The sequence below is a fragment of the Saccostrea cucullata genome, unplaced genomic scaffold (assembly GCF_032062105.1).
Source record: "Saccostrea cucullata isolate Sc308-1 unplaced genomic scaffold, CSIRO_AGI_Scuc_v1 ctg8762, whole genome shotgun sequence".
NCBI classification, from domain to species: domain Eukaryota; kingdom Metazoa; phylum Mollusca; class Bivalvia; order Ostreida; family Ostreidae; genus Saccostrea; species Saccostrea cuccullata.
Genome location: NW_026925227.1, coordinates 12,786 through 22,722, shown reverse-complemented (window position 1 = coordinate 22,722; position 9,937 = coordinate 12,786). Strand labels below are relative to the sequence as shown.

Genomic DNA, 9,937 nt, shown 5'->3' with positions numbered 1-9,937 from the left:
TTGTACATTCATGTTGATATTTTCTGAGTAGAAAATTTTCAACAATTGATGAATAATTCTTATAACCCCAATTTTGCTTTTGAGTTGCACATATGTGGTTAATATGCCATCAGCATAACTTTGTTGACTTGTATACCATTTTCTTTTTTCTTTTCTTTTTTTTTTTTTTTTTTACACAATAATCGAAGTACATGTGTTCATGTGACTTTAAATCATTCTATTTGAAAACATTAGGACAGTCGGAGTCCGTTTCAACAATTACCATAATCATGTAATAAAGGTCTAAAATTCGCTTTTTATCCCCTTCGATTCCATGATCAATTTTATTTTATCATTCAAAACTGTTCATTCTGTTGCCATATATATACAAGGACATTTGCATTTAAAACGTAAAAAAAAAAATTGCCAAAAGAGAAATGCAAAAACTAAACTGAATGATTTTTCGTAAAGAATTTGAATCACTAGGTGGCGTATCGCGGCAGAATGCTTCTCTCTCATTGGTTAGATTTTCAGAGAAGAAAGAAGGACAAAATGGCGAAGAAAACACCAAGAATTTGCTCAAGAAAAACAACAGAGATGAGAAGATCTTTTGAATCTACACTGAAGAAAGGCACCCCAAACGGCAGATTAGATACAGGTAGTTATTTGTTACAGTTCAGAGCACCTTTATTTTTGTTTTTATCGTCTGAAATCGTAAGAATAATGTTGACCTAAAATGGCGCGTTCCAAAAATTCAAAATGACCATTGTACAGTTGTAATTATTGTGAAAAAGCGCCTTGTAAATCATTCTCAGCTTAGGTTGTTATACATATAATTAACTGCTGTTTAAACGCATGCATGTATTTTGCACCATTGTATTTATCTTTCATGTTTTTCGTATGAATATTAGAATATGCTATTGTATTTTCTGCATCGTCCCGATCATGTAAAATTTACATAATTTAAAAATTACAACGTGTTGTAGTATTCCGGAATTTTAAATGTAGGTTGGTTTTAGAGGATAATATCGTTATGTACTTGTATCCGGTGTTAACTTTTTCATTTGGAAAATCGAAAGATTTGACCCCACGCTTATGTTTTTTCAGAAAAGGTGAGCTTTATTGTTCATTATAGCTGCTGGATGTGTTCAATGTTATTCTCAGAAGTAGTTTCTTGAATCGTACATTTATTTTTTGCTGAATTGTTTTTATTATTGATGGAAGACTGTGCTGCACAGCTGAGGAAGGGGTTCAATATATTTTTAACATACATGCAATCTAGAATCGTAAATATTAGACATGTAAGAGGGCATTATGATGGGAGAATGCCATCGTGTAGTACTGTATCACTGTGAAATGCCAATTTGTACATGTTGTAGTCATGAAAGTAAAAACTTGCAGATTTTTGGGCTGTGAAAGTGACTTGATAATTTTCATAATGCAGCACATTATTCAAGTTGAAGTATTTTATTTTCATACCATACATAAGGATTTTAAAGCAAATGTCGAAAGTGAATAAACTATTTATATACAAAGATACATAAGCATCTTTTCGTACAAGGCATAATTATGATGAATTAAACTTAAAATGATATTTATTTTAAATTAAATTTTAATTTCATGTTGACACATATGCATGTTTTAATCTATATGAAATAAATAAGACTATTTAAGCAACCTTGAAGTATGGTTTATTTTCATACTTATGTTATTTTTGTAACATACACAGTTGTTGAAATGCGTTGGTCCAAGGATTTGCTCACATACATTTAAAGCAAATGTCGCAGTGATTGTAGTTGAATAAAATGGCCCAACGTCCGTTAGTATTGGCTATATACAAAGAATTATTATTTTACATAGTTATTTTTTCAATGTAGCATATCTATATAAATAATGATTTCCATTTTAAATTAAGCCATCTTGCAAAAATTAAATTAATTTTGACAATGAGGCAAAAGAAAAAAGTGATAAACTGTACAATTTATTTGTTAGTTTCTAAAAATATTTGCTTCAATATTATTAATTAATTTAAGAGTTTAATTTAATACACCACGTTTCTGCCTTAAAATGTTTTGTCGAATTATATCCTTGTACAAGCAACAGTCAAATCTAAAACTTGTTTAATATAATTAATTTTTCATTTCAGAAAATGAACTTATGTTATTTTTGTACACAACACAACTTGGCAATATTTGAATTTCATTTTTATTATTGTTTAAAGACACAAATTATAATCCAAGAGCATGAAACGTCCTTATTTATTTTATTGCAATTGTTTTTCACATATTCACTTTTTTCCCATTTTATTGTCATCAATGAACCAGTATTTAACAACTGCTGAATTTCTATATCTGCTGCAAATTAATGCACACTGACACAGCACATTTCCCCATCTAAGAACAATATATAGCTGTTAAAAAAGTGAATATATTAATATATTTGAAAATTGATGAAATATTTATTTTTTTTTATTAACCATGAAAATACAAATTAAAGATTTCTTATTAATATACTGAAATTTTCTTATCTATTTCAATTAACAGCTATTTATGTTTACATGTATATATAAATAATACTTTACTTACATTTCTTTTAGGATTAGAAACGTTATTGTGTGCATGAAAATCCCGTTAACCTTATGTTATTTTTGTACTGCTTTTGAGCTTCAAATATTAAATGTGGTGCTGCACCATTTTCTAATTTCTTAAATTGCATGCATTGATTTTATATATCATATATTTAACATAATGATTCTCGTTAATTTGTTATTGTTTACCTGTATATAAATTCTGCATTATGATTTTTTGACTGGAGCTTGATGAATTATGATAATAAACCATTATTTTATTTCTTAAGAAATTAATGATCTTTTTATGCATTGATATTATATAGTCATATATTAGTATTTGTTTGTTGCTCGTAGAAATTATGATATCCGTTTAGAGAAAGTTTTACCAACACAGTCTCTGCTCTCATCCGAGGGAGCGGTCTATATGTACTACATTGGATTCAGACCCGTGATGTAAGAATCAGCACCTACTTCCCGACTTGAGGCGTGTTGCTCTAACCACTGGGCCACACTGTGTGACCCATTATGAAAATTTGACATAATACTTTTACGTCTATATGACTTCTAAATTTTATTGACTTGATAAAATGACTGATACACAAATAAGATTTTTGTAATCTCTCTGTTTATAGCTGTTTACCATTTGCCATATTTCTATCACTAATTAAATCAATTTTCAACAATGGCCACTAAAGAGTCATAGTTCTGTCTTATTATATAAATAGTTATCTGCCCTTGATGCAAAATGGAATAAATAAAATAAAGTATTAAATGGATTATAATTTTGAATCAAAGAAGGCCTACATATCTTAAACAAACATAATTTAGATGTAGTCTTGCTTTTATGAAAAATTGTAACTTATTTAATTTTTCTCACTCTCAGATATAATTGCTTTTCAAGAACTTTTAAATTGTGGTTGTGATAGGACTGCCACTTAGAATTAGACCAGAGTGTGTCCATTTTAAAATGATACAATTTTCCATCATTTTTTTTCTTTGTCATGTGTCTATTAGAATTTTAACTGAATGTCAGGTGCAAGGAAATGGACATGCAAGTGGTTTTTGGGACTTTTCTTAGCTCATGCTAAAAACAAAAACAGTTATTAATGTACGGTACTGTACTAACTTGATCTATTTTAATTTCAGATATCCACTGAACAAATCATCTGAAAACTAAGGCTAATAGGAGAGGATGAAGAATACTTCTGTTAAAAGGTATGTTTTAACAGTGAGTAAGAACTTAATATAATTTATGTAGCTCTATTTTAGGAAATTAAGGACTAAAGCATAAAGTTTATGTTTTTATTTTCTATTGTTTTGTTAATCTCACTGTGTAATGTTAAGCTCTCTATTTAGTATTTATCATCATGATCATAGTCGGTGTGTTGTGGGGTTGGGGGGGGGGGGGGGGGGGGGGTTTACATGTAAGCTGCTTTCCTCTACTTTTTAAGTTTTATATAATATATTTATATGTTTCCATGAAATAAACAGATGTTAACATTTTCTTAGAAAGTCTCATTTTGCGAGCTACCTACTAAAATTGTATGATTTATTTAAGATAAGTATTATCAACATTTTCAGCTTCTCTGCAACCGCTCAACCAATTTCAACCAATTTTGGTGAAGGGGAACAAAATTTATAAATTTTATCCCCCCTCCCCCCGCGGGCCTGAGGGGTGGGGCCAAAACTACTAAAATTCATGCAATCTTTGAAAATCCCCTTCTTCTTTTCCCCTCCTGAACATCAAGCAGTCAAACTGTTGGTATGATTGTAATCGGCATTGAGTCCTCTACCATAATTATGAAATTCATGACCCCAGGGTCAGGGATTCTAGTATTAGGGTGGGTCTTATAGCTCTTTGGAATTAATCAAACCATTTAAGATGAAATAAAACCTATGAAAACATTTAGTAAATTTTGAAATGTGTGGCCCCAGGGTTAGTGGTTCCTGTGGGGTGGGGTACACAACTGGTGGTTATAAAATGGAATTGCATTGTATCTTTATTACTCTGATCTACCTTTGGGTATTAAGTAACCAAAGTAAGCATGTTAACTAAGTGTATAATTATGATAAACAAAGGTGCGTCTTTCAAAATTTTGAATTTCATGGCTTTTTGTTTAAATTACGAACAAAATTCAATTGAGTGGAAGTTGTTAGGCCTAGGAAAAAAAATATATTTGTTTCCCCTTTCAGGCTGAAAAAATATAGGTAGATAGGTAGGTAATTATTTTTTTTTTTGCTTCTTGAATCAAAAAGTGTATAGAAGTAACATTAATGACAAAAGAAATGGTGTTTTCAAGCATTTCTGTGACTTAAAAGAAAGGTAACTCAAACTTCTTTCTGTCTTGAACATGTTGAAAAGCTTGCAAAGTTGGAGACTATAATTCCCTGGGTGAAATCTTGCACTTCATGGGACAAAAGCATTAAAAAAAAATTTAGGGTCGGCACTATATATTAGGGTCGGTCGGGAACAAACATATTTTTTTTCCTAGGCTTTACATGATACTCAGGTGACCTATAAGGTCTGTGGGCCTCTAGTTGTTATTCAAATATCATGAATCATGGTCTAAGGGTCTAGGTTAGGGGTACAAAAAATATTTTGATGAACAAGTAAAATGAAGAAAAAAATCCTTAATTTACTCTGAAAATCTTATCAGAAACAAATCCATACATACATATTCAGTACATTTAAATACATTCAAGTTTGTTTATTTCATTATCCCTTGTCAAGTGTTTAAAAGAGGCAACTTTAATAAACTAATGAGATTTTACACTTGATAAATTTTTAGATTTTATTTTAAATCATTCTGATCAAAAATGCTGAAAATCTGAAATTAATCAAACAAAGGCTTGTGCTAGAACAGTTTTAGGAACTTTCAGTTTGTCAATCTTATTAAAATTAAATGTTAGATCTGCGCACATATTGGCTAAAATCTAATGGCATCCTGTAGAGTGTCACGTCAGACGTTAAATTCTATTAACCAATCAAATACTCGAATGCAAAAATTATTGTATTTAATTTATTGGAATGAATAAGTCTAGAGTCTGAGTTGTTCCGTATTTGACATTTGACGTGACCTTCTATGGATGCTGTTAGATGTTGTGTAGCGAGTATGCAAGAGGATCTAACATGTTGTTTTATTTAGATTGGGATTTTGTTAAACTATATTTTATATATTTTCAATAGGTTGAAGTAACTGACGAGCAGGTCAATCCAACTTGAACTTGAAGTGCAAGTGGGTCTTCAAAAATGTGGACCACTCAAGGACTTTTCTGTTGGTTGATGATGGACTACAAACTGAATATTTAACAAAGAAATCCACTTTGGTGCTTATTGGCTACTAATGATGTGAACTTGTGCATTTATTATACCAAGTACTTTTACATTTCCTTGATGATACTAGACTTGCATATACCGAATTCAGGTTTAGTTGATTGATTGCAGTTCTAAGTTCCTCTCGCAAGATTATATCTCTCATGTATGAGACATCATTAAATGCAGACATTTTCTCTGTCCTCCTGTTGTGACATGAGAGCTCGGACTTAGTTGTAAAAATATTTATGATGCAAGAGAAAATAAATGGCCAAGCCAATGTATGTAAATGTTGATAATAACATTAAATATTCTTTGATAACTAGTGTGAGTGTGTTTTGTTTTTTCCAATATGAAAATTAAGGGGGAACATGAGTTTTGGTTGAAAAGCTGGGCTAAATTTGTAGTCATAACTACAGTTTTCGTTTCGGAAACCTATAGTACACCATATGTATTTCAATATTGTAAACGCATACTGAAACCTTGCGTAAACCTCAAGTTTCAGCAAGTTTCAGTTGCGGAAACCTATGGTACACCATATGTATTCCAACCGTATACGCATACTGAAACCTTGCGTAAACCTCAAGTTTCAGCAAGTTTCAGTTGCGGAAACCTATGGTACACCATATGTATTTCAACCATATACGCATACTGAAACCTTGCGTATACCTCAAGTTTCAGCAGGTTTCAGTTGCGGAAACTATTTGGATTCGTGGACACCTTTGGTTTCTGCACTGCGGAAACTTGATGAAACTTCAAGTTTCCGCACTGAAACTTTGCGGAAACTATTAGTAACCTTAAGTTTCCGCAGATTTTAAGTAGAGTTTCAGCCATGCGGAAACTGTATTTTTCATCCACCAAGAAATCCATTTGATACTCAAGATCATTTATTCAAAAACCAGTAAATGACATACTTAAATTATAGTTAGTTTTCGTTTGAAAATGTGATCTTTTCAGAATACCTATAGAATTGTGGTTGAGATCAGTTAAATTAATCGGGATTGACAATATAACCGATTGTCGAAAAAAATATTGCAGTACCCATTTTCTGGTTTCTTCTTTACCTACATAGGATATCTGGGATGTTTTCAAGACCAAAACAATCGTATCTTGGCCGAGAAGCATACACATACCCAATCCATGACTGTGGAATACTGCAGGAACTATTGTGCGAAATACCAGTTTTACGGTGTAGAGGTAGTTTTAAATGTCTTACATAATGTATATAACGTGCTGGTTTCCAAAGATACTTTAATATATGAAATCGACATACATGCATAATTTTTTTTTAGTATTCCTCTTGGTGTTTCTGTGGAAACTCTCTTACCACGAATGTCAGGAAACCAGAAGGAGAATGCAACATGAAATGCAGCGGAAATAACAGGCAAATTTGTGGAGAATTAACATTTATAGAATGCCAGCTTAAATATAAAATGGTAATTTATGCACTTTTTTAAAGCTTGTTGAATTTAGCATTGTTATATTTCGTACCTTACTTTGATTCATTCACTAAAGTGAGGAACAATAAAAAAGAAATAAATGGATGGACGTTTGATTTTTTTAAATAAAATTCTTTTTTGCCATTAATTCATTACAGCTATGTGGCTGAATTAAAGCCTTTATTGTACAGAACATTAGCAAATACTTAACCTGCATGCAACACTATGAATTTTCCAGGAAAATAAAGCAGTGCTTATATTTACATTTCAAATCTATTGATTTTTGTAAAATTTGAACTGTAAACATTCTTCTCCTTTAACTTGCAGTTATTCCAAGGAAGTTAGATTCACTGCTAATAATGTGCAAATAAATCTTCGTTTCGGACACTGGCTACTATTGACACCTGTGAACTCTCTGGTTAAATGAATATATATTTTGAAATAACCCAATAAAAATCAATTTCCAGAAAGCAGACTTATTCAATAATTAAGCGAATGGATTGCTGTTATACCCAAAAAGTGTTCAATATCGAAACGTATGTAAATTGATGTTTACATCGTGCTTTTCATATACCCGCATTCAAACGATATATAAAGGACTACAGGTCTAATTTGACATCCCTACTAATGTTATTGTGATTTAAATTCAAGACATGTGGTTTAAGTTGATCTATTCAAAGGTTATAGGGTAGAACCTGTTTTATAAATAAAATTGGCAGTAAACAGGATATTGCTATAGCCTGTTTCTTTTGAAAACATGTCCTGTAATAAATGTTCCCAGACCTTTTTGAAAGACTTTCATGATTTTCAACAGAAAGGGGTTGGCTAAAGGAGGGGGTGTTAAAATAACAATATATCTTATACTTTTTGGCGAAAATAAGAGCTCACTAGTGACCGATTCGCTGGTAAAAAATGTGTTTTATCAACCTTTATTTGTCTTATATGGCTATTGTTATAAATGCGCACAGAGGATCTTACAACGAGCAACTGACCAATGGTTGGAATGAATAGCAACGTTTACGTCAAATACACGTTTACATTTTACTCCGAACACGTGGTTCAGGTCAATCTATGATCATGTCAATGGAATACAAAATAATACAAAAAATGTTCTTAAAAACAAAAAACAAAGATAAGAAACTATTGAAGATGTTACGGGCGTTTTTAATGTATTGTTTAATGGAAAAAATGTTTAATAAAATGTAGTTCGTGACTAGTTCAGAACACCAGCGCTTCAAGGGTAAGGAAAACGAGCAGCATCTCTTACGCATTTAAATGGACAAAACTTTTTTCACGTTCGTGATCACGTGTTTGGCCAGGGAATCCTCCTGGCAATTGTATTTACCGATAGCAATCGCATCATCTCGGATCTTTCCGTCAGAGGTCGGAAAAACAACCTCGAATGTATTAACATCGCCGGATGTTAAAAATTTATACATTTCCTGTTTATTCAAATATAGGATAGAAGGAGTTAGAAGTCCCTTCTATAGTATATTTTAGGTAATATCATTACATTGAATAAAGTTAAACTCCATATTCCAAAGATAAAAGGTCTCCATGCATTTATTTCAAGGGTCGTGAAAAGGGAGGGTTTTCATGACGTCTACCATATACATTCGAGGTCATTTTTCCGCTAGTCGGAAAGGCCCGAGAATTTGCAATTGCACCGATAGTACAACAAAGGAATGAATACAGACGCAAATCGTTTTTGCAGTATGACTTTCAGAAACCTAGACTTCCACCGTTTATTGAACAAATGAATTGTTTGTCATTATGAGCATGAACATAACATTTTTTAAGAATGCTTTTTTTATTTACAATAAGATTTTCCTTTTTTTAAAGCGTAAAATTCCTGTGGTTTTCGTAGTAATCCATAATGCAATACTCATTCAGCTGATTGGTCAGTTAAAATCATGTTGGTGCCTCATTTGCTAATCTGACGCCAAAAAAATATTGTCCCGGTTCCCATTCAAAAATATTTTTCCAAAAAGAAATTTCAATTCATGACTGCAGAAAATTGTATTGTAGCGAATACTCATTTAAAGCAATATGAGCTGCATGTTTGACATCGGAAAAAAATGTTGCAATTTTGTAATTAATTATTTCAATGACAGAAAAATAGAACATTTATAAACTTCTGTTGTTCATATTTGCTATGAAAGAACTTTTTATACGCTTTGATTGAAGCAAAATTGAATTATTGTCGTCCTGTACAATAATGATTTCTTATATAATACTGTATATTCAGCTATACAGAAACATTTCTTCTGAAACATTTTTAAACTTTATTTTGGTTTTATTGATCATAAATGTTTAGATTACATACAGATAAATCATAATAACACATTTTACCAGCAAAATAAAATTCTCAAAAATGCAGCTCATATTGCTTTAAGTTTGAATGAATGTAAGAGAGATCGATTGATTTAAGTACATTTCTACGGACATTATCAGCTGATTCTAGTGTGATATTATGAAATCTGTTTCTATATGTATTTATTCGTTTTTATTTATTTTTTCATATCGTTTTGAGAAATATAATCTTAGAATTTGATTAACTAAAAGTTCTATTGCGCACCTGGATTGAGTTGCCTGAGTAAAGTTTTATTCTATAATTTCATTGGCTCTTTCATTTGA

General features: G+C 31.3%; 2 long non-coding RNA genes across 2 annotated transcripts; both read left to right on the top strand.

The window, feature by feature from the left end:
* The first annotated feature begins 698 nt into the window (after positions 1-698).
* LOC134268391 (uncharacterized) lies at positions 699-6,187 on the top strand. Its single transcript, XR_009992360.1, has 3 exons — positions 699-1,091; positions 3,695-3,763; positions 5,736-6,187. It is a non-coding gene; the product is annotated as an uncharacterized LOC134268391 (long non-coding RNA).
* A 746-nt stretch (positions 6,188-6,933) lies between these two features.
* Positions 6,934-7,741, top strand: LOC134268390 (uncharacterized). The gene is made up of 3 exons (XR_009992359.1): positions 6,934-7,058; positions 7,154-7,297; positions 7,628-7,741. It is a non-coding gene; the product is annotated as an uncharacterized LOC134268390 (long non-coding RNA).
* The last annotated feature ends 2,196 nt before the right edge of the window (positions 7,742-9,937 follow it).